This window comes from Sus scrofa, chromosome 1 (assembly GCF_054392235.1).
Source record: "Sus scrofa isolate SSC_HxYL_T2T_F1_AM1 chromosome 1, Sscrofa_HxYL_maternal_Yorkshire_Landrace_v2.0, whole genome shotgun sequence".
In the NCBI taxonomy this organism is placed as follows: Eukaryota; Metazoa; Chordata; class Mammalia; order Artiodactyla; family Suidae; genus Sus; species Sus scrofa.
This window is the reverse complement of record NC_139383.1, coordinates 54,942,729-54,968,172: the sequence shown is the minus strand read 5'-3', so window position 1 is coordinate 54,968,172 and position 25,444 is coordinate 54,942,729.

Below are 25,444 nucleotides of genomic sequence, written 5' to 3'. Positions count from 1 at the left end.
GCATTTTTGCATTTTGCACAAACAATTCCTTTGCACTGATAAATATTTCATTTCAAAGTCAGGAACCCAGCACCCTCTGTACAGAGATATTTAACACTACCAAGTCTAGAGAAGCCATTAAAAATGGGACTTGCAGTCTCCCAAAGCAATAGAAATTAGAGCAAAAATAAACCCATGGGACCTCATCAAACTGAAAAGCTTTTGCACAGCAAAGGAAACCAAAAAAAACCAAAAAGACAACTTACAGAATGGGAGAAAATAGTTTCAAATGATGCAACCGACAAGGGCTTAATCTCTAGAATATATAAACAACTTATACAACCCAACAGCAAAAAAGCCAATCAATCAATGGAAAAATGGGCAAAAGACCTGAATAGACATTTCTCCAAAGAAGATACACAGATGGCCAACAAACACATGAAAAAATGCTCAACATCGCTGATTATAAGAGAAATGCAAATCAAAACTACCATGAGATACCACCTCACACCAGTCAGAATGGCCATCATTAATAAATCCACAAATAGCAAGTGCTGGAGGGGCTGTGGAGAAAAGGGAACCCTCCTGCACTGTTGGTGGGAATGTAAACTGGTACAGCCACTATGGAGAACAGTTTGGAGATACCTTAGAAATCTATACATAGAACTTCCATATGACCCTGCAATCCCACTCTTGGGCATCTATCCAGACAAAACTCTACTTAAAAGAGACACGTGCACCCGCGTGTTCATTGCAGCACTATTCACAATAGCCAGGACATGGAAACAACCCAAATGTCCATCGACAGAGGATTGGATTCGGAAGAGGTGGTATATATACACAATGGAATACTACTCAGCCATAAAAAAGAATGACATAATGCCATTTGCAGCAACATGGATGGAGCTAGAGAATCTCATCCTGAGTGAAATGAGCCAGAAAGACAAAGACAAATACCATATGATATCACTTATAACTGGAATCTAATATCCAGCACAAATGAACATCTCCTCAGAAAAGAAAATCATGGACTTGGAGAAGAGACTTGTGGCTGCCTGATGGGAGGGGGAGGGAGTGGGAGGTATCGGGAGCTTGGGCTTATCAGACACAACTTAGATTTACAAGGAGATCCTGCTGAATAGCATTGAGAACTTTGTCTAGATACTCATGTTGCAACAGAACAAAGGGTGGGGGAAAAATGTAATTGTAATGTATACATGTAAGGATAACTTGATCCCCTTGCTGTACAGTGGGAAAAAAAAAGGGGGGGACTTGGGGGAGGAATGCTGTGCATATCCAAGGAGACCCAACTTTATCAGATATTCTGCAGCAAGCTGACCACACTTGGTCATCACTGTGTTTCTCCCAGGAGATCACAGAAAGCCTCAACTCCAGTGTCTTCTAAGTGCTAAACAACACTGTTCTGTTTTTTGTTTTTACTGTCAACTTTTGAGCTGCTTGTGATGCTTGACTAGCTTTTTTCATTTTGGGGGATCTAGAGATTAATGATCAGAAGTTAAGGGTTGTGAAAATTTTATTTTACTATCAATTTGGTAAGTTGTAGTTATTTTAAACCTTATAGCAGCCTAAATGTGATGCTCAATGAGAACGACATTAATACATTAAAAAACATGTATACTGACTCTTCCTCTGAACGCATCATCAGTCACTCAGCAAGAAGTGCTTCCGACACAGCGCTAAAACCTCTGCCTCAGCCAGGCCCACCAGGTATCTCCCTGAGATCCCACCCTTGAGAAGCACTGATGGGAAGGGTCTGAGAAATACAATCAAAACATTTGATATCAAACTTGATATCAATGCCGTAGTCTGGTTAAAGCTCACTCTCTAGTTACAAAAGTAAATAAAGAATAGGTTCTTTTACCTAATCAAATGATCCATGCACCTGCCTGCCCTCCCAGAGCCAGCAAGAATAAAGGAAGTCAGTTTAGCCCCAGGAGACAGAAAGGGCAACAGCTCTCCCATTCCAGATGAATACTGTTCTTACCGTGACCCTGAAGGGGGATGGGCAAGTGGACTTACTCTAGCAGCTTGTGAATCATCAGGAGCATTGGGTCAGCCTGATCTGATCAGGAAAGGGTGAGATTTCCATCCACAGAGTGTAGGTGGTGTAATAACTATGGTCTAGACAAGAGAGCTAGAGCCTGAGCTAGAGACGGAGATACAGAAGAGTTACAGATATTAAGTGAGACTGACCTGAGCAGAGGGTCCAGAGGCTGTTTCTTGTATGGAATTACTGAGTATGGTTGGGATTCTTTGGGAGTAGTCAAACATCCACAGAAGGCATGTATTATTCTGTGAAATTTTCCATACAGTCAATTTAATGATTATTATTGAGTGTCCATTATGAGGTTGGCAGTGTTTGGTAGTTAAGGATAGTTTCATAGATAAATCTATAGCCTTACTGAAATTTACATCTTAATTGGTAGGGTAGGAAGACAGGCACTAAATGTCAACTAAGGTAGGTAGGTAGGTAAGTGGGTTGGTCAGTCGGTCAATCAATTGATCAATCAATAGATAGAATGGCAAATAAGATATACGCTATGAAACAAACTAGAAAGGTAATGTCATGGAGGAAGATAAGGGTGTGTGATTTAGAGTGAATCAAGGTATTTAAGCCAAGCCCTAACTGAAAAGAAGGAGAAAGAAGCATACTCCAGGTAGAGGGAACAACACATTCTAGTGTCCTAGGAAGGAATCATGAGAAAGTCATTTTGGCCAGAGAAGAAAGTAGCAATTAATGTTGGAGAGGTATCATGGGCCAGGCCACTTGGGGTTTTGAAGGCCATCGCAAGGAATTTGGATTTTATTCTTAGAGAAATGGTACTGGAGGATTTGAAGCAGGGAAGTGATGTAATTTTACTTGTTTTTAAGAATATCCCTCTGGAGTTCCCATTGTGGAGCAGCAGAAATGAATCCGACTAGTAACCATGAGGTTGTGGGTTGGATCCCTGGCCTCACTCAGTGGGTCAAGGATCCAGCGTTGCCGTGAGCTGTGATATAGGTTGCAGATGCAGCTCGGATCCTGCATTTCTGTGGCTATGGCACAAGCCTGCAGCTACAGCTCCAATTTGACCCCTAGCCTGGGAACCTCCATATGCTGCAGGTGTGGCCCTAAAAAAAAAGCAAAAAAGAAAAGACAAAAAGAATATCCCTCTGGTTAATATAATAATAGATTGTAAGGAAGCAAGAAAGAAGCATGGAAACATGGTTGAGAGGCTACTTTCATTTATTCAGTTGTGTAATGACAGTTTTTGGCTGGGATAGTGGCAGTAAAGACTGGCAGAAAGGGGCAATGATTTGTATATATCAGAGGATATGATGTTGCTTTTGGTACCCCCACCAGCTCTGGGAATTACTCATGTATCCACCTTTCTTTGTAAGAGGTAATCCAACTTTCCAAAATTCAAGGTTATATTGTGCAAGAATATAACCACCTCCTGGAAGCTACCTGTTATCTTCTACAGGAAGGATTCTGTAAAGACTATACTGATGAACTCACCCAGGAAAACTTAGACCTAGAGCTCAGTCATTATAGCCCTTAGTTGCTTGGGGCTGAAATTCTCATTGCCTCCATCATGTCTTCTAGCTGATGAGGCTTTGCTGCCACCATCACTCTTTACCTGGGTCTCCTCCAGCTGCTTGGCACCATTCTTCATTTGGGGTGACATGGTACTTGTATAAAGCAGGTTATGGGGCACATACTCCCTGCCTTGAAACACACACACACACATGAATATACACATGCTTGGCCATTCGATAACCTCATCCCTGGTGTCCTGGCTACTTGGTCAGACTCCCATCTTCTGGAATGTAGATTAGATTTAATAAATGTGAAAGACATCATCATATAGGTGTGCTAAGAGCCGTCTTTCATGTGTATTAGAAAAGATATATCTCACTCGTCACAATAAAACTACATTGCTTCAAAACGCTGAACAACTAATCAGAAGCAGCTGGAATGAATTAAAGATACTGACAACTCAGGAATGAGACATCAGCAATTCTGTGGGGGGAAAGCACTTTTAAATTGTTTAAATGTGCTTGTCTAACATGTCACTAAAAGCTATATTCTTCCATTTTCCATTAACAACTCCATCAGTTTTCCCTTAATGTTTTAAATGAACTGTCTTCTTTCAAACATGGTACTGTTCAGCACTTGAAGAAAATAGCCCCTGGCTTTTTTTAATTTGGAATTTAAAACACTGAGATAATCTTTCATTTGCATTTTTATAAAAGTTTATTCATATTAGAAGTTGGCATGTTTCCTATCATTTGAAATTTCAGAGCACTGCCCCCAAATATGTGTACCTATTCTTTTATAAATTCTGTGATATCTGAATTATAACTATACCAAGCAGGAGAAAATTACATTGTCTTTATAAAGCTGTGTAATTATTATAAAATTCCACAAGTTGACCCTATTTTCATTTAACTGATCTCATGCTTATATCCTTGTTCTCTTACTGAACATTTTCCTTCTGACAGCAACATTTCTGGTAGAATAAGAAGCACAAGGGGAGAACGTGGTCACATCTGTAGCATCCTGTATTGAAGGGAATACGTGCACATCTGTTGAAAGGGATTACAGCCCTTCACCTCACCCCAATTAGTTGATGTAGCACATTTGGCTAATGGATAAGGGAGATGTAGTGTTCACAGATCAGAGAATTTTCATATCCATCTATCAAGCAACTACATACTAGTAGTTTTATTAGGAAAGATTTCAGAGATGCCCTAGAAGCACTGCTATGGTTATTTTGTTGTGTTTTTCACTTTTGAATATTTACTAGTTCATTACAATTTAAGGTATATTTGCTGCATATGAATTTTTTAAATTTTTTATTGGAGTAGAGTTGACTTACAATGTTGGGTTAGCTTCAGGTGCACAGCAAAGTGAATCCTATATATATATGCTTTTTAAGATTCCTTTCTCATATAGATTATTACAGAATATTGAGTATATTTTCCTGTTATTGGAAATGTCTTACTTCACTTCTTACATAATTCTCTACCCATAGTTATAACTGCTCTTTCTTTCCAAAATTCCAATTAGTCAAATACTCAAACACCTGATCATCTTTCTTTTCATTTTATTTTCTGGGTAATTTCCTTCTGAATTATTTATTTGTTTGCTTATATTATTAAATTTCAAGGGCTTTCTCTTGTTCTCTGATTATTCCTTTTCTGTATCATTCTGTTCTTGTTTCACAGAAGCACTATCTTCCTTTTTATAAAGTTTGTTTTCCTCTCCAATTTCTCCACTTCCTATGATTCCCTCTGTTTAGTTAAATAGTTCATTGTCTTTGTCTTTGCTTTTCACATTGGAAAATTTCCCAAACCATTGAATGGTCCTTTTTTGATCAAATCTTATGTCCAATTAAGGCATAGAAAAGATCCAAACATTATTCTGGGTATGTCTGTGATGAGGGGGATGAAATGAACATTTGAATTTGCAGATTGCATAAAATCGCCCTACCTCGGGTATGTGGCATTCAATCAGTTGAAGGCATGCATAGAGAAAAAAAAAGCTGATCCTCCCTCAATCAGAGCAGCCTGACTGAGCTGAGCATTGGTTGTCTCCTGCCTTTGGACTGAAATTGAAACATCAGCTCTTCTTGGGTTTCAAGCCTGTTGGCTTTTGAACTGGAACTTACACCACTGGCCTCCTTGGTCTCCAGCTTGCCTACTGCAGGTCTAGGGACTTCTCAACCTCCACAATCAAGTGAGCCAATCTCTTATAATAAATCTCTTCCTAAATATAGATGTATACATACACATCTTATTTGTTCAGTTAAGGTAAAGAACCCAGACTATCATACTAAGTAAAATGTAAAATGGTACAATCATTCTGGAAAACATTTTAGTGGTTTCTTGAGAAAAGTTTATATTGGAGACTTTTTTTTAATTAGAAGAAAACAACTATAATCTAGTCTCTCACAACTATGAAGAAGAGATTAGGGAAATTGAGTTAAAGCTTAAAAAATACCCAGAGCCATGCTAAAACAACAATGGTTAATATATTTTCAATATTCATCTTAAAAAGAAAAACATCATTCTGTGTGTTTCAGTAATCTGGGATTTGCTTAAATCATTTAGTGACCTATTTCCTAAACTACAAAAACAAACTGTGTGAAATTTATATACCAGAATTTAGCTCTTATTATGCAAAATTGCACATTTTTTTATTAGAAGGATCATTGATCTGATACTAAGTGAAGTCAGAGAAAGACAAATATCATATGCTATCACTTATATGCAGAATCTAATTTTCAAAATGATACAAAATGGGAGTTCCCATTGTGGCTCAGTGGTAACGAACCCGACTAGTATCCATAAGGATGTGGGTTTGATCCCCAGCCCTGCTCAGTGTGTTAAGGATCCAGAGCTGCTCTGAGCTACAGTGTAGTTTGCAGAGACAGCTCGGATCTGGGTTGATGTTGTTGTGGCTGTGGTGTAGGCCAGGAGCTGCAGCTCTGATTCAACCCTTAGCCTGGGAACTTCCATATGCCTTGGGTGGGGCCCTAAAAAGACAAAAAAAAAAAAAAAAGATACAGAAGAACTTATTTACAAAACAGAAACAAACTCACAGATTTTGAAAGAAGCCACAAATTTGTGGCTACCAAAGGGAAAAGGAGGGGGAGGGATAAATTAGGTGATGGGGATTAACATACACACACTATTACATATAAAATATATAACCAACAAGGACCTACTGTACAACACAGGGAACTCTAGTCAATATTCTGTGATAACCTATATGGGAAAAGAATCTGAAAAAGAAATAATATATGTATATGTATACCTGATTCACTTTGCTGTGCCCTTGAAACACATGGTAAAGCCACTATATTCCAATAAAATTTTAAAAGATACGCTTAAAACAAATGAAGTAATTCTATTTACACATGTCACTGGTCATAATGGTGTGATGTTATTTAGCTACACATGCTAAATAACAATATTAAAGCAATATCATGGACCAGTCTAGTCATGAGATTAACCACGTAGAAGCATGGTGTAAACTCTAAAGGGAGTGTAAGTGGTGGATACTATTCCAAGCTTAATAAAGCATAAAAATTGCCCTCCAGTGGCAACTGTTCTGATGTTCCTGGAACTATTCCCCGCAGCTGCAGCAGGAGGCCTCCTGTCTCAGGCTGCTTGGAGCTTGGAGCATGTTCCCTTTACCTCTACTAGTCACTGCCTTATTTTCCTTCTCTCTGAGATGGGCCGTAGCCTTATTTGTTCCTCAGTAGTTACTCTCCTCTTTCTATCTGGAAACATTTAGAATTCTCCTTTAATCTGTGGTTTATCAAATGTCACTTTTATATATCAAGGTATAGGCTGTGCCTTCCCTAGTCTGTTATTCATTAGGCAAGTCAATCAAATATTTTTATTTAATATTGGGAAGTTGATTGTTATTATTTCCTCAACTCCTCTGTCTGATAATATGATGGGGGAAGGCAGAGATCAGGTGTTAGTTTGGGTCCCTTCTCATAAGTTTAAAGACGGAGGAAGAAAAAGGCCTCTCATTTGCACCACTTCCCATCAGTCTGCTCTGACTAGGAATTTGCCCTAATTCTTTGAAAGAAGTCCCACTTGGAGGAAACAGGTTCCTTCTCCTGTTACCCACCAGCTCTGAAGATTTGGAGGGGGAATGAGTAAAGGATGGGGGCTCAAGCGTGGCCAGGCACCACGCCATTTCCATCAGCTTTTTGCCATTAGCTAGACCTTTTTGTGCCTTGGATTATCAGTGGCCAGGGGCAGCCTGGGTGGTTGCTGCCAATCCTGGTTGCAGTGGCCCCAGGGAGCCCCTCTGGTAGCAGAAGCATGAGGGCATGTGTCTCTCACCCTACTCCCTCTGCTGCTGCAGCTGCCCTCGGCCCCCGACTTGCCCCTCTCTTAATCCACCACAAGCCCTCTTCTTTCTTCTTGCTTCCTTCTTCTTTCTACAGTTTCTCTGTACATTTGGGGGAAAGCGAGCTAAAAACTCGCCTTATCAAAACACAAAAGCCCTCTTTTTCTAATTTTTCTACAATAAATATATATTATTTGCTAATTATTTTCAAAGTTATGCAAAAAGGCAATCAATGTCTTTTGTCTTCATTAAGAGGAAAGGAGAGAGAAAAAGATAAAGCTGTTATTGAATACATAACATGTGTCAGGCATATAGTTTAGTCAGTAATGTCTGGTCCCATTAGGCATAATCACAGGTAAAATATTGTTTCCAGTTGTATCTGTGACATTTGTATCTGAGGCAGACATCAACATTACTTAACGTCTCTATTTCTAAGAGAAACCACCCACATGAATTTTGGTGAATCGAGGGTATGCATTAGCAGAGCGATGAATAAATTCATTTACATTGATCTCCTACTACTAGTGATAAAATCTGAATGGAATAAATCCAAATTTCTAAAAGACCACCTCCTTCTTCAAAGAATTTACTTTTCAGCTGGAAAAGGAAAGCACACTGGTTCAAAACATTCTAACAAATATGTATTAAGAACCTAAAAAATTAAAAAAAGAATTAGATTTCTGGGGCAAAAGGAAAGAACATTCCATGTTCAGAAAACAGTTCAAAATATGGTGGAATGATTCCCTTATTAATATTATTGCTTAAACACAGAAACTGTATTTATGAAAATATCACTTATTTTCCTTTCACAGGTTAATCTATGGATAATTCTAAAAGTCTACCATACTAAACACAAAAATACCTTTTTGTTATGATTTTGGTGTAACTAGGGATCATATCATTTTAATTAAAAAATATTTTAAAAACCCAGAAGAAATGATATGTTTAGCATTTGGGGGCTCTTATATGAGTAGGAAAATTCCTAAATATTTAATAATGCTGAATGCCAAACTTCTAATAAATCTTTACTCCCGCCCTTAGCTAGCTGTATAACCTTGAAAAGTGAATGTTCCATCAACAGATGAATGGGTTCAGAAGATGTGGTACATGTATACAATAGAATACTATTCAGCCATAAAAAAGGACAAGATGGTGCCATTTGCAGCAACACATTTGCAACTAGAGACTCATACTAAAATGAAGTAAGTCAGAAAGAGAAAGGCAAATATCATATGTTATCACTTAAATGTGGAATCTAAACTATGGCACAAATGAACGTATCTACAAAACAGAAACTGACCATGGACATGGAGAGGCTTGTTGCTGGGGGGAGGGAGGAGGGAGTGGAATGGTCATGGAGTTTGGGGTTGACAGAGGCAAACTATTACATTTAGTAATAGCTGGAAAAGCAATGGAGTCCTACTGTACAGCATAGGAAACTATGTCCAGTCTTTTGGGGTAGAATATGATGGAAGATAGTATGAGAGAAAGAATGTATGTATATGTAAGACTGGGTCACTGTGGTGTTCAGCAGAAATTGACACAACACTATACTCTAATTGAAAAAAAATTAATGCTACTTTCTGTTTACCTTTTTATTATAGAAACACAAAGCACGTAAAATAGTAGGGAAAGTAGAAAATGAACCTCCAAGCCCTCATCACCCAGCTTCAGGAATTAGCCAATCCATAGCCAACCTTTCCTCTCTATACCCCTCAACTTCCTCCATCCATATCATTTTTAAGAAATTTCCAGATATTATATCACTTCTCATGTAAATATTTTAGTTTGTATCTCCTAAAGGCATATGACCACAGCACCATCATCACATCTCCCAAATTAAAAATAATTCCTAACATCATCAAGTTTTCTCATTGTCTACAGTCCCTCAATTGTCTTTCTTTTTTATGACTACTAAGAACAACAATATGCCAATAAGGTGGACAGCCTGGAAGAAATGGACAAATTCTTAGAAAGGTACAATCTCCTAAGACTGAACCAGGAATAAATAGAAAACATGAACAGATCAATTATCAGTACTGAAATTGAAACTGCAATTTAAAAATTCCCAAGAAACATAACAGGTGGCTTCATAGGCAATTTGTACCAAACATTTAGAAAAGAGTTAACACCTATCCTTCTCAAAATATTCTAAAAAACTTAGAGAGGATGGGAACTCTCCCAAACTCATTCTATGAGGTTGGAATCACCCTAATATCAAAACCAGACAAAGATACCACAAAAAAAGAAAATTACAGGCTAGTATAGATGCAAAAATCCTCAGCAAAATATTAGCAAATGGAATCCAACAATACATTAGAAGGAACATACACCTTGACTGTCTCTTGTTTTTTGTTTTTTTTTTTGCTTTTTAGGGTTGCACTTGCTGCATATGGAGGTTCCCAGGCTAAAGGGTCCAATCAGAGCTACAGCTGCCAGCCTACACCACAGCCACGGCAAAGCAGGATCCAAGCTGCATCTGCAACCTACACCACAGATCACGGCAATGCCAGAACCTTAACCCACTGAGGGAGGCCAAGGATCGAACCCACAACCTCATGGTTCCTAGTCAGATTCATTTCCGCTGCACCACGACGGGAACTCCATTACAGTTTGTTTGTTCTTGAGTTTGTCTTTACAATTTACTTGACTCAAGATTGAAACAAGACTCACACATGCTAATTGTTTAATATATCCCTAAAATATCTCTTAATCCCTCTTCCATATTCCTTTATATTTGCAATTTGTTTATGAAAGCAACCAGGCTGAATTATAGAGTCACACAGCTTGAATTTTTTTAAATTACATCAACAATAATACCATTTAACATGGACCTTGGTCTCCTGCATTTTCTGTAAATCAGTACTTAGAAACAGATGAGGGATCAGATTCAGACTCAATTTCAGGAAGATAATTCCGTATTTGGTAGTGTGTTCTTCAACCAAGAGGGACGTCATATCTGGTTGTCTTTATTTATGTGATGCTTACAGCTGCTGATGATCATTTCCTGTATCCATTAATTCATCAGTGGTTGCAAAAGGGTAATATTCTAATTCTACTATTCCTTTTTATTTATTAGTTGGAATATTTCTAGAAAGAGAAACTTCCCTCATCAACCATTTGGTTACCGTGAGATACAGTTTGAACAGGAAAGGCAGGAAAAATGCTTGAATCTCTCCCTTAAAGAGGGTTACTTTTGCAACTGTTCTACTTATCCTGGATTAAATGTCATTTAAAAGAGAAAACAGCCAAAAAGGTGAAACTCTAGACCTTCTTCTTCAGATCTTCTCAGTTGGATCTAGACACAAGCTACAACCTGAGGCTTGGAAAGAATTTAAATGTTCTGAAAGCTGCAAAAGCCTCCATCAAATTCCAGTTTTCTAACACTCCTATTCTTTTGAATCTCAACCTGTTATTTAAATTTCCTACTACATTTTTGGTTTCTCTCGTTAGAAACCAGTCAAAGAAATTATGTGAATTAGTCTGTCTTTTCTGGCCAATTTCCTCTTACTCCTTACACCTCAAGGCCCTCTACCATGACCCAACCCAGTGGAGAGAGTGTGTGTCCTTTTGTGCCTTTCTGTCTCTCTCTGCCTTCCAGCTTCAGCACAAGCCCAGTGAGGGAATCTGTAGATTCTGCAACTGATCCTTGACGGGAGAACTCTTTTCTTCCAGCAAAGTAGCATTTTAGAGTGGGGATGAACCCACCCAGAGCAGTCTTCACATGGCTTTGAATATCCTATTCCCCTGGCTTTTTTTGTTCTCAAGGCTAAAAAGAAAATTACTGAGGAGAGAAAGATTCTGAAAATAAGAAACCACAAACATATGGCCAAAGTCAAGTTTTATTCGTTATAAAAACAAAATTTGCTTCTGAAAGTGCTTTTCCCTTCCACTTTCTGTTTTTTCTGTGGAAACCAAACTTAGCTTTGAGAGAGCTGGACTCGGATTTTGTATAAAGTAGGAAATTTTCTAAGACAGGAATTCTGTAGGGTCCTTGTGCTTGCCTCCTGCCGGTCACACATGCATGCAATTCATGTTCCCAGTGATAGGCATGCAAAACAGACACTAGAAATGAAAAGTTCTGAAATTGATGAACCAAAGTATTTTCAAAACTCTAAATATATGCTTTTGGTATTCAATCCCTTTAGTGGTCAAATATTACTCCATTGTATGGACATATCAACTTTTGTTTTATCCATCCATCAGTTGATGGATATTTGGGTTATTTCTACCTTTAGGCTGTTAAATAATGCTGCTATAAACATTCTTATATGAGTTATTCTTCGTGGACATATGTTTCCACTGCTCTTGGGTACCTATAAAAGAGTGGGATTGCTAGGTCATTTGGAAACTATATATTTGCCATTTGAGGAAGTGGCAGACTGTTTTCCAAAGTGACTGCACCATTTTCCATTCCAACCAGAAGCGGAGGAAGATTCTGATTTCTCTATATCTTGGTAAAAGCTAGTTATTATCTCACTTTCTGATTCCAACTATCCCAGTGAATAAGAAGTGATATTCCATTGTGGTGTTGTTAATTTGTATTTCCTGGAGATATAATAATGTCAAGCATGTTTTCATATGCTTATTGCCCATTTGTATGTGCGTGTATATTTGAGAAATGTCTATTCAGATCCTTTCCATTTTTTAACTAGGTTACTTGTCTTTTTACCATTGAGTTGTAAGAGTTCTTTATATATATTCTATATACAAGCCCATTATCAGATATCTGATTTGCAAATATTGTCCCTCATTTCTGTGGGTTATTTTTTTCTACTTTTTATTTTCTTTCCTTTTTTTGGCCACCCATCAGTGGCATAAGGAGTCCCTGGGCCAGGAATCAAATCCAAGCCTCAGTGGGGACCAGATCCATGCTGCAGTTGTGAACTATGCCACAGCTGTGGCAACACAGGATTTTTAAACCCACTGTGCCATGCCAAGGATTGAACCTGAGTCCCCAGGGCTCCAGAGACACCACCAATCCCATTGTACCACAGGGGGAACTCCTATTTTTTCTATTTTCTTGATACTGTCTCTTGAAGTACAGACATTTTTAGTTTTTATAAAGTCAAGTCTGTCCATTTTTTTTTCTTTTGTTGTTTGTGTTTTAATGTCATCTAAGAATAAATTATCAAATCTAAAATCATAGAGATTTACCTCTGTATTTTCTTCTAAGAGTTTAATAGTTTGGCTGTTACACATAGGTCTTATAATCTATTTACAGTTAATTTTTGTTTGTGGTGTAAGGTAATCCAGTTTCATTCTCTTGCATGTGGCTATCTAGTTGTTATAGTACCATTTGTTAGAAATATTATTTCCTCCATCGGATGATCTTGGCAAAAATCAGTTGATCATATATACATGGATTTATTTCTAGGCTCTCAAATTGTGTTCTGATGATCTATATGTCTATCATTGTGCCAGTACCACTCCGTCTTGATCACTGTTACTTTGGGTTTGTTTTTGTTTTCTGGGTATTTTTGTTTGTTTGTTTTTGCTTTTGAGGGCCACACCCATGGCATATGGAAGTTCCCAAGCTAAGGGCTGAACTGGAGTTGCAGCTGCCAGCCTACACCACAGCTCACGGCAATGCCAGATCCTTAACCCACTGAGCAAGACCAGGGATTGAACCTGCATCCTCGTGGATGCTAGTCGGGTTCGTTACTTCTGATCCATGGCAGGAACTCCCCACTGTCACTTTGTAGTAAGTTTTGAAATTAGGAAATGTAAGTCCTCCAACTTTGCTCTTCTTTTTCAGTATTATTTTGGCTATTCTGGGTCCCTTATAATTCCATATGAATTTTGGAATCAGCTTGTTCATTACTGCAAAAAATGGCAGTTGTAATTTTGACTGTAACTGTACTGATATGTTTCCATATCTCACTGGAATTAACTTCCTCTACCTTCCAGGGCATGATACTGTTATTTCTTTGTTTACTTGTTCAGTAACTGGCTGAATTATTGTAGTGAAGTTTATTTCCTTTCAGTGTGAAGACTCTGATGTTGACTCTCAAAGGGCACAACCTTAGGTATGCTCACAGTCACCCTAGGACAATGGTGGTTTTAGTGGGGCTCTCTTTGACTATCACTTTCCATTAATTGCTGGCTGATTGCTCTATTGTTTTCAAGAATGCCCCGAGGCAGAAAATGCTCCATGAACTGTTCAATCAAACTTGGGGCAATGGCAATCAAAACCCCCACCATTTTCAACAATGTCTTGCTCAAGGCAGATCTTCCATCTCACAAGTGGGATGAGAAGAAGAGAGTCTGCAATTCTTAGCAACATTCACCCAGAGATTAGCCTCAGCCACAGGTAAATAGGGGCAGATGACAAATGCTGAAGTCCTGCCCCTCTCAGAAGATAACCCTCTGATCAGGAGCTGGGGGGACGGAGCTCTGTGTTCTTAGCAGCACAAGTCTGAAGTTTCTGTCTCACTGAGCAGGAGAAGGGAAATGAGTGTGGGTCTTGATCTAAAGACTACAAACTTTCACTGTTCTTACCAAGTTTTAGCAGATTTTCTTGAATACATTTTTTTAAATTTGATGTATGCCTTTAAGGATATTTGCAAGGACTTAAAATCAGCAGATTTTAAAAATTATTTTCACCAGTTTCACTGGAGTGTAGGTCAGTGGAGCTCTTCACATTGTCAAGCCAAACAACTCAGACTTCTTATTTCTTCATTCTGTTGAATTATTTAATGAGTTTTCAATAGTCTTAATTTATTCTACTCACATAGATTCTATTGTGCATGGAATGTGCAGTCAGAAAATTAGAAACTGGATCAAGAGGCAAAGATAAAACAAACAGGAATAAATTCCTAGGTACTATCTTCCTGCTACAGTTTTCACTTTAGGATTAAGAATAAACGGAGTTCCCACTGTGGCGCAGTGGGTTAAGAATTCGACTTCAGTGGCTCGGGTTGCTGCAGAGGTGCAGGTTCAATCCCCGGCCAAGTGCAGTGGGCTAAAGAATCCAGACTTGCTGCAGCTGTGGCGTATGCAGCTTGGATTCAACCCATGGCCCAAGAACTTCCATGTGCTGAAGGTGTGGCCATAAAAAAAAAAAAAAAAATTAAGAATTAGTGATGGGTAAATCAGTTAACTTTGAGCTCCCCGGAGGTTTTTCTAGATAGTATGGTGATTTCTTCTTTAAAAGATAAATTTCAAAGAGTTAGGGTCAAAGATAAGGCAGAAAAACTGGTTTTAGATCATTAAAATGTTTTTCCATCCCTCAATTTGTTTTTGTGAGCCAGAAAAGTTGAAGAGTTCAGGATTCCCACAGAGGCTTCCTAGTTTCTGTCTCAGCTGTACTCATTAACCACTCTGAAGAATGAGTGAGGTCTAGATTCTCAAAGAACACAGCTTTTTCCTTTCTCTGGAGTCAGAGAGCCTAATGCAATCTCCCACCAAAATTCTGTTATCCGATCCTCCACTACTGAGGTCTTGTGTGCCCTTAAGAGGCATATTAACTACTTAATTTCTCTCATTTTTGATAATTTCAAACATCTAACAGAAAGGATTTGTGTCTTCACTGTTAGTTGTCATGTACTTTATAAAGGAAAAAAAATGTCCTCCTGAATTCTGTTAAATTCTACACCTTTTCATTTCTTAAGTCTCTGGTAACTAAATAACAATAGTGAACAGTCTTAAATTTCTGTCAATAAGATTCCTAAATCCCCTTGAACAGCATATGAACAGCTCTTTACTTTGTCATTTTACCCATGCAACTCCACAAAAGCTTTATACACAGATTTCCCTCCTAATACATATAAGTTGTGGTTAGAAGTGTTTGAGAAATAAGCCATAAACAATTGAGCATTTATAAAGTTAGTATTTGAAAATAAGAAATACTTGGTTTAGAAGCCCAAAAAAAAGGTTAAAAAGAATATGACACATGTAGATAACAAAGACTGATTTGAAACATGATTTACCTTAACCACAGCATTAAATAATAACTGCCTATTTTATCCAAAGCTGTTGATATTGTTGCACCATTGGGGTGTTTCTTCAAGAATGAAAAATGCCTTCACCACAAGCCCATTACTTCCACCCAGTCCCTTTGCAGGCTCTGATATGGATTTTTATCAAATGACTGTTAACATTTTGTTGGATGCCTACTATGTTCCAGGTATTGTTCTTGGTGCTTTGCATGCATTAAGTTACACATTCCAACCCTATGAGACAGGCACTATTATTATTCCCATTTTACAGATAATTGGAAAAATGCACAGGCTCAGAGCCCATGCTTTTTAAACACTAAAGGACAGCACTTCATAAAATAGTTTCTAAGTAGGGTTCAGAACATATAATCATAGAAAAGAGCAAAGATCATATATCCCCCCCGCCCAATATCTAACCTAAGCATGGAAATTTGAAGGATCCCAATGAATATCAACTCCATTTCCTAAGTTTTTCACCGATTTACACATAAAATGAAAGTATAAGGTAGATAGGTAGAGTGGTAAGATAGTACCTTTACTCCTGGCATAGGTGATATTGAAGAATGTGTCTTCCTTCTGAAAGGCAAGCTGCAGAATTAGGCAAAACTGCTTCTCTGTCCCCAGGGGTCTCTGTGTATGGTGCCTGCATCTGTAAAACTCGATGTATGATGTGGGCATCTGTAAATCTCCACAAGTGGTGCCACATCTGTAAAACTTGCTGTCAGAAAGAGCAGATCAGGACACTGGTTTGTGAAGAGGCCGGCTCCCAAGAAGAAGGAAAGAGAGGAAGAGCCGGGATTCATTTGTCTAGTTTTTCCTTCCACATTCAGCAATCAAAAGGACACTCCCCTCCTATACTGTTTGGGCCAGTCACTCAGAGTTTAACAATACCCCAGTGTTTTTCAGAACTTCAAGATCTGTAATCTCAGGCTCTCCCTAAAAGTGCAGTTTATGAGATTCTCAACAAAAGATGCAGCTTTCCTTTTTTGTGGTTAGCAATAAAAACAGATTCTTCCAATTCTTATGAACACCACCATTGTCAGCATGTTCTGTGCTCTGCGGTGTGGAGTCTATGTCCTTGATCCCTTTTTATGGAATTTTTCCCAGTGAGAGCAGATACTGGTAATGTTCTTTTCAGGGGCCTCAGCAATCTGAACTTCTCTTTCAAGATGTGTTTTCTTGCAGCCTGGCAAAATAGAATAAACACAGAATCTGGAATTTGGAGGTCTGAATTAAATTCCACCTGTCCAAGTTTCTAAGCCTGCCTTGAACATATTGTATAACCTTTCTGAATCTTAGTTACCTCATGAGTAAAGTGTAGGTAACAATAATAAAACCCAAAACTCGGAGTTGCCATTGTGGCACAGGAGAAATGAATCCGACTAGTATCCATGCGGATGTGGGTTCAATCCCTGGCCTCACTCAGTGGGTCGAAGATCTGGCATTGGTATAGGTAGCAGATGCAGCTCAGATCCTGCTGTGGCTGGGTGTAGTCCAGCAGCTGTAGCTCCAATTATACCCCTAGCCTGGGAACCTCCATATGCCACAGATGCATCCCTATAAAGGGGGAAAAAAAAATACCTCAAGATGTAATCCTTATGGGATCAGATGAGATAATAAATTTTGGAAAGTAAGAGGCAACATATAAACACATCATCATTATCTACACCTGGATAGCATTAGTAGTTGTTACTGCTATTATTGCAATTGAATTTACAATAATTTAAGTATTTCCAGATTTAGGAATACTCCTAGCCAGATCACATTTATGAAATGTAACAATGGCAGTAGAAATATTATTTATTATTATTACAAATGAAAATAACAATAAAGCTATAAAAGTTTTGTATTGACCAACACTCCCTAAATAATTTGAAGTCCTTAGCTCTTAAACATTACCTAGTTGAAGAACTGTGTGACATTTAATGAAATTATTTTTGTAAAGTTCAATATATGAAAAGATTTTTACAACTGGATTTATGTAGAAGATGAGCATGGCATAATTTGTCTTTTCATATATTCAAGTTTATTTTTGTCTAGGATGTAGTCTCTCCTTATATTACACAGAAAAGAGAAAAAAGGGGGAGAATTTTTTTGTCTGTCACTCATAATATTTATTTTTACCAGATTAGAGTCTGATTTAGTAGAGAGTGCTGAGCATGGAGAATGTTGAATGATTAATTGCTCCATTCCTGTAGGATCATTTTACTTCCACAGTTAGCATAGCAGTTCTTCTGAGATCACCCTAATTGGCATTTAATTCTAGGTTGAAAGCATGAAATGTTCTCTCAAGCCATCTTTCCTCATTGAGAATCTCATTTATGAAAGCTGACATTAAAGATCCTAATGCCCAATTTTTATGACATACCGAGTGAAAAGAATTATCAAGACGCCTGACTTGTCATTACACCAGAGGGAAATACAAATTGTTCAAGTGAACCATCCAAAGTGTAAATCTGTATATTATATAGTGGCTTCTCATGCAGAAACCCAGATGCTCCACAGTAAACTCAAACTGTACAGTCTGTGATGTGTTAGTCTGGAATGTCAAGCTGTTCCCTTGGAGATACTCTCCAAAAATGCCAGTAAAACATGGTTTCTTGAGGCTTAAATTTTTTTCCCCCATACAAGTCTGAAGAGTGAAGGGATTTAACTACTACTGGGCTGTGTTCAATGGCTCAGGCATAAACCTTGGCCCTTGGCTGCCCATTAACCTCCCTTACTCCACAGAGAACCAGATGGTCATTAAGAGCAAATCCACTTTCTTTTCCAGCCTTTCACATATTTGAAAATCACCATTATATAGCCTGTAAATGTGTCTTCTTCCAAATGACCATCCCAGTTTCTTTTTGTTGTACATGCTAGAGCTTCATTCACTATTTCTTTTGCTGTCTTCAGGACCTCATTAAATTTGTCACTGTTAGAGAGTGCTACAAAGGAGGTTAAGACTACTTCAGGCATGATCTGGTCATCATGAGCTATAATGACAATAAAACCTCCTTCCTTTGAGACAGCATATTTCTATTAATGTAACTAGAGTATATCAGCTTTTTTATACCATCTCCCACTATTGACTTGTGTAGGGCTTAATGTCAACTAAAGTCTTATTCCAGTCATAGCCTTTAAGTCACAGCTCCACCATTAGGTTTTTGTGTTATTCCAGGCAGGTGAGGCATGGGTTTGTCCTGCTTTCTTTTTTCTTAGACCTAAGTAAAAGCTTTTATCATTATCCTCAATAAACTTCATCTTTTCTGAAATACTCATATCTCCATAAATTCAGGGTCCCTGTCTGTCTGATTTACTACTGAATCCCCTTTAACTCCTGGCATATAATGAATACTCGATACACTTTTTAAAAACAAATGCTTGAATAAATAAATCTGTCCCATTGTCCCTGCCTACCAAGAGCTTTTGGGGTTCTGGTTTTAGTAGCCAATGTTTTACCTTTTGTTCCAAATTACATCATCCACAAATCTAATCAATATTCTCTCTACATTCTCACTGAAGTCATTAATGAAAAAAAAACCTCCACCACTATTTGGTCAAGGACAGAGCCCTCTGCACATTTTTAGAGACCTCCCTCCAGGTCAACATTGGCCCATTAATTAACAAACTAAAATAAGAGAAATGCCCTTTGAAAGTTAAACCATAAATCAACACCTACATGCAGAGCAGGGATAACAAAGTCACCTTAAAAGAAGGCATCACCCAGGTCTGTACAATGTGCCTAGAATCTGCTGGATGGCACTAACTTATCTTAAGAACATGCCAGTCAGAAGTGATTGGGGAAAGGGGAGACAGTATTGAAGATGACATCACCTCTGTCTAAAGAGCAGAGCCCAGTCAGGCCAACTACCAGATGTCTGCTTTGCAGGTTGACAACACAAGTCCTGGAGACCTTGATGCCATTAAATATTGGAACCATTTAACTCACTCCATCTGCTCTTATTTCATTATCTCCAAGCTACCTGCTGCCTACCTGGTCACTGTGTCATATTGGGTAACTTATATCAAGGTTGTGTTTCTTTGTTTCCCCATCTGTAAAATAAGAAATACTCAGCATACCTCCTTCATGGGGCTTTTGAGGATCAAAGGGAATAAATATACCTAAGTCTGGCCATAGTAACCCCTCAGTAAAGGTTAGCTATGGAAGGGAGAGAGGATGTGGGTTAGACCTAGATGACAGTCCAGACAGACTACTTGGTTGATATTCGCATTGTAAATTAATTAATTGGTATGAAGAGCTTTGTTCACAAGGCAGATTCCTTTATTTAGAACTGGGATGCAAGAAACAGCACATTAAGGAGTTTCTTAGTCTGAATGTTTGAGATCTTCTAAGAACCTAGAGAATGGGGTCTTCTTCGTAGCCACTGCCCACACTGGGCATCTTTCTTTTCAGATTTCTAGAGTATAGTTTGACATTGTGTTTGGATCCAATCTAAGAGTCTTTGTATTTTTGGTGGGGGTTTTAACTCATGCATATCAATTATCAAAATTAATAGTATAGTATTAATTATATGAGCTTATTTTACTTTTTCTTATATTTTTATTTTGTCTTTTGCCATATGAACCATGATTTCCTTCTTTTTGTTCACATTCAAGTGATTTAGAATAAATGATACCAGAGTTCCCTCTGTGGAGCAATTGGGTTGGCAGTAGCATCTCTTTAGCACCGGGATGCAGGTTTGATCCCCTGTTTCAGCATTGCCAGCATAGGTTGCAACTGCTGCTCATCAGACCCCTAGCTCGGGGAACTCCACATGCCACTGAGGAGCAGCCAAAAATGAAACAAACAAACAAACAAACAAAACCAAATAAACAATACTTTTAAAACTCCTACATGGGTTTTTCTGGTGGTGATGAGGGACAAAGGGGAGAGATCTCGTTTTTTCAACCTTAAGCAATGTGAGATCTCCTGGAGCCATATGTTTACCAGCAAATAGGTGGGAAGCTTCTCTGGTGCTCATGGTCATCTGCCTGTTGGTAGAATCCCAGAAGCAGCCTTCTTTGTCTTCTTGTACAAACAGTGCAGGACAAAGAACCCCAGAGTGCTTTCAGCCCTCATCTCTGCCTGGTGTTGGCCTTCACCCCAACTGCAATGTTTTCTGCTTCCTCACTGACCAAATTACATTATTAGGCTGAGGTTTCTAAAGAAACATAGGAAAAGCAGAGGAAAGCAGGGGAGGGAGGGATGTACAGAATGACTCTGGCCACCTTAAAAAGCAACTCATCTGTAGGAAAGGGTAACTTCTTTCCATTAGCCTATGAGGACTTCCCCTCTTGGCTCAGCGGTAGCAAACCAGACTAGTATCCATGAGGATGTGGGTTTGATCCCTGGCCTCGCTCAGTGGGTTAAGACTCGGGCGTTGCCATGAGCTGTGGTGTAGGTTGCAGAACGCAGTTTGGATCCTGCATCACTATGGCTGTGGTGTAGGCTGGCAGCTACAACTCCAATTCAATCCCTAGCCCGTAAATTTCCATATGCCACGGGTATGTCCCTAAAAAGACAAAAAAAAAAAAAAAAAAGAAAAAAAAAGAAAAGAAAGAAAGAAAAAAAAGCCTATGAAGACACTGTATCTTTGAGGCAGGAATACCAAAAATGCCCATACCATCTTCCTGACTTCTACAAACAAACTCCACCCTAGATCTGCTGACTCAAGGCCTGACAGACTGTCAATCGTATACTCCATCTCTGTCACAGCTAGATTTTCTCATTTTTCCTCATTTCAGGAGTATTTCAAGAGGAAGACAAGGAAGGAAGAAAATCAGGCATGTCTAGCCAGTAGTCAAATTCCTTTCTGCTTTCTGCAATTTCGGAGGATATTTGAGCATAAAGTAATTTCTGTGTTGTACTATAAGCCCATGAAAGGCAGTGTGAACTAGTGGCAAAAAGCCATAGGTTTTGGAATCGGACTGGAACTCGCCCAAATTATAGGAACTGCACTGCGTGACCTCCAGCAACACATGTCATTCATGTAAGCCTCAGTTCTCCCATCTGTAATTTAGAATTATGGAAAATAATATTAAAAATATATGTATATATATATGGCCGAGTCACTTTGCTGAACAGGAGAAATTGGCACAACACTGTAAATCAACTACACTTTAATTTAAAAATATATTAAAATCCCCCCCCCAAAAAAATCACAATTGGACAATCCAATGACTCACAAAGACTGGGAAACCAAGAGATTGGGGGGCTTTACTATTTGCAAAACAGCCTGTCAGTTCACCCTGGTGGTCTCTTCTGACAGCCCTTTGCCCATCCAGGAGAAGATGGCTCCATTATTCCTCAATTTCTGTTCAGCTGTTACGCCCAGAGCCCATAAACCAGTTACTCCATCATTTTACCTATCTGTATTTTGTTTTAAATTTATCTTTTTTCCTAGAAAATTTGAAAATATGTATAAAATACAAAAAAAAAAACATTTTAAGATTACTCCTGATCTTACCATCTAGAAGTAAACACTATGTGTTTTAAAAGAGATTTTATGCATAGATTTTGGGTTTATTTTTTACTGATTTGCACTTGCACACTGTATATAATTTCTTTACTCTGCTGTTTTCATTAGTATCATAAAGAGTTTTCTATATTTCTAGATTCCTTCTTTTAAATGGCAGTGTAATATTTCATCCAGTGAGTGTCCTGTAGTTTACTTAACCTTTCCCCTACAGTTGGGCATTAATATTCCTACTAACTTTCTTTCATTTAAATAATATGATGAAAAAACACATGGAACATTTTTAAATTATTAATTAGGGTGATTTCTTTTATATAATCTTGTAAAAGTGGAACACTGCATCAAATAGTGTAAATGATTTAAAGGTATCAACAATATACATTGCTTTCTAAAGATATAAATTTATACCATCACAATCATAGCGCATCTGTGCATGCTTCCAGCCTTCACCAGCTTTGGTAGCCCACAATATTACATCATCTTATGACTAGAAATTAAAACCTAAAGAATAGAAAAAGCACAATCTACCTTCATATTTTTTCTTCATTTGTAGTAACACAAAACTTTATATGCTAAAAGTTAAAGCAAATTAAGAGTAAATCTGAATATGATTACATTATTGGGAATTTAATTCCAGCTTCCACATATGGAAAGCTAATAAAGACATACCTACAGTTTAAAGTAGTGTAAGTGGCTCAAGAAAAATGACCATATCACCCACCTTGCAAACCAGTGCTTCGTAATATCTTACCATTCTCTTTCACTGGAGTCTGATGAAAAATTGGTTTATACAACTGGATGCTCATAAGATTATGTGCAAATACTTACTTTTATCTAAAGGTTATGTTTTAAAGGTTATGTTTTCAAGGTTACAACTGTAAAATCACAAAGGAATTCTGCTGGTTTACAGAGAGGGCATAATAAGCTACTTGAAATAACAACTGAAATAAGGACATTGCTACATTTTTCTTTATTTCCAAAAGAATGTAGATAACTGATAATTTTCTCCCGAACAAAGACTTGAGTCTATTTGGCAGTTTGCCCTAAAAGAGGTGTAAAATGCCTTTCACTCTAGAATGATCCTTCCCACAATGAGAATCCCTGAACAACATCAGAACTTTTTCTCCCAAAAGTAGTCAGGTGGGAAAAGCTGCACATCAAGGAGAAATGTTCAAGAGCAGAAGCCAAACCTTCTGCTCAAATAGTGAAGAAGATGGTACCAGACATGAATATCAGCCAAAAATCTCAGCCACTGGTGCCAACAATTTCCAGTGATCTCTCAGGGGGCGTTCCTCTTATATCATTTAAAATCAATCAAATCTGTGTCATATGGCATCTTTGAGGCCACATCTGGTTGGACAGGTAATAATATTACACAAATATCTGTTGGGTACTTTTTAAACTCTAAAAACGTTGACTTGCAACTTTCTGTCTCCAAGTCTAAATTAAATTGGAAAATGTAGAACTTAAGAAAGCATAACGAAGCTTTCATATCCCCTATGTTCGTTCATAGGGGATTAATGCAATTTATTCTCTGTCCCCCAATCTTAAGTAAATGAATAATTTTCAATTTTGTCCACCCAAACTTTCTAATCAAGCAAGCAGCAAAAGAAACTCTATCCATCTTCTTTTAAAGGAGCTGAAGAAAATTAAATGCCTTTTTTTGGGGGGGGGGTATACCCATGGCATTTAGAAGCCCCCAGGCCAGGGATCAAACCCAAGCAATGTCCTGAAGGCAGACCACCAAAGGGAAAAAATAAAACAGAAAGAGCTTGGGTCATTCACAAGCTGAGTGATCAGACACAGAGAAGCTGACAGCTAAGACCAACCTTGACTTTCTGTGACGTTCTTTCTCTTCCTTTGATTATTGATGATTTTAGAATCTTGCTCAATAGATTTTGTCCCATTTAAAGTGATGTAGATGCTAAAATAGTTTCCTGAAAACTACATGTTAAACTATCTAAAGTCATCACTGCAGTAGTTCATAGCCTTGGACATGCAGTAGAACCACTGGGGAGCCTTTGAAAACAATGTCTCAAGCCAACTAAATCAGAATCTCTGGGCATAGGGCTCAGGCCTCAGTACTTTTTAAGCTCCCTCTGCATTGGGCTGTGTAGCCAGACTTGGAGCCTGTGTTCCTATGGCATAAAAAGTAATAGCCTCATAAGATCCTGACTGGTCACAGTGGTTTATTGTTTGGATTGAAAATAAAAGTTGGGAGTTCCCGTCGTGGCGCAGTGGTTAACGAATCCGACTAGGAACCATGAGGTTGCGGGTTCGGTCCCTGCCCTTGCTCAGTGGGTTAACGATCCGGCGTTGCCGTGAGCTGTGGTGTAGGTTGCAGACGCGGCTCGGATCCTGCGTTGCTGTGGCTCTGGCGTAGGCCGGTGGCTACAGCTCCGATTGGACCTCTAGCCTGGGAACCTCCATATGCTGCGGGAGCGGCCCAAGAAATAGCAACAACGACAAAAAAAAAAGAAAAGAAAAGTTGTAGGCAGGGACTAAAAAGTGTATTTTAGGAAATGGACTTAGAAAAAACCTAATTTTATTCCCTCATTTTAGGTGTTAGAGGAGAGTCTCTTTTTCTTTAATAGGCAAATTCTAATGACTTTTGAATCACCCATGCAGCTTGATGTTCAATTTACCAAACCTAGTTGGTAAAGAATTCTCTTTCTTTGGGTACTTTCAGTGATGGATGATTCAGGCTTAAAGGAGAATGACAACAATAAAAAAGCATCCTACAACTGCTACTTGAGAGACTGCCCTCAGGAGTACAGAATCTCTCTGTTGAACCCTTTCCTTCTCTCCCTGCCTTCTTCTGGGTCCCTGTGCCACCTCGTGCCATTGGAAGAAGCACCTGGTTCCTCAGCCATCATCCCCGCTTCACACTGATGATCTTAGACTGGAACAACATTGCTTGTCATGTCTGTCCTCTCACTGGGGCTACAAAGTCCCTTTAGATCTGCCAAGCCTTGCTCATACTTCTCTGTCGCTTTAGATGCTTTCCAGTCACTTGGGAGCTATGGCAGCCAAGGGGTTGCCTCCAGCCCTCTGTGTCTAGATACTCCAGGCAGCATCTCATTCTGCTGATACCATGCAGGGGTCTCGAGAGTCTGGTTTGTTTTTCAGGTCTTCACCCAAAAATCAAGCCCTCATCCTCTCTGACCTGAGATCCCTAAACTTATCTA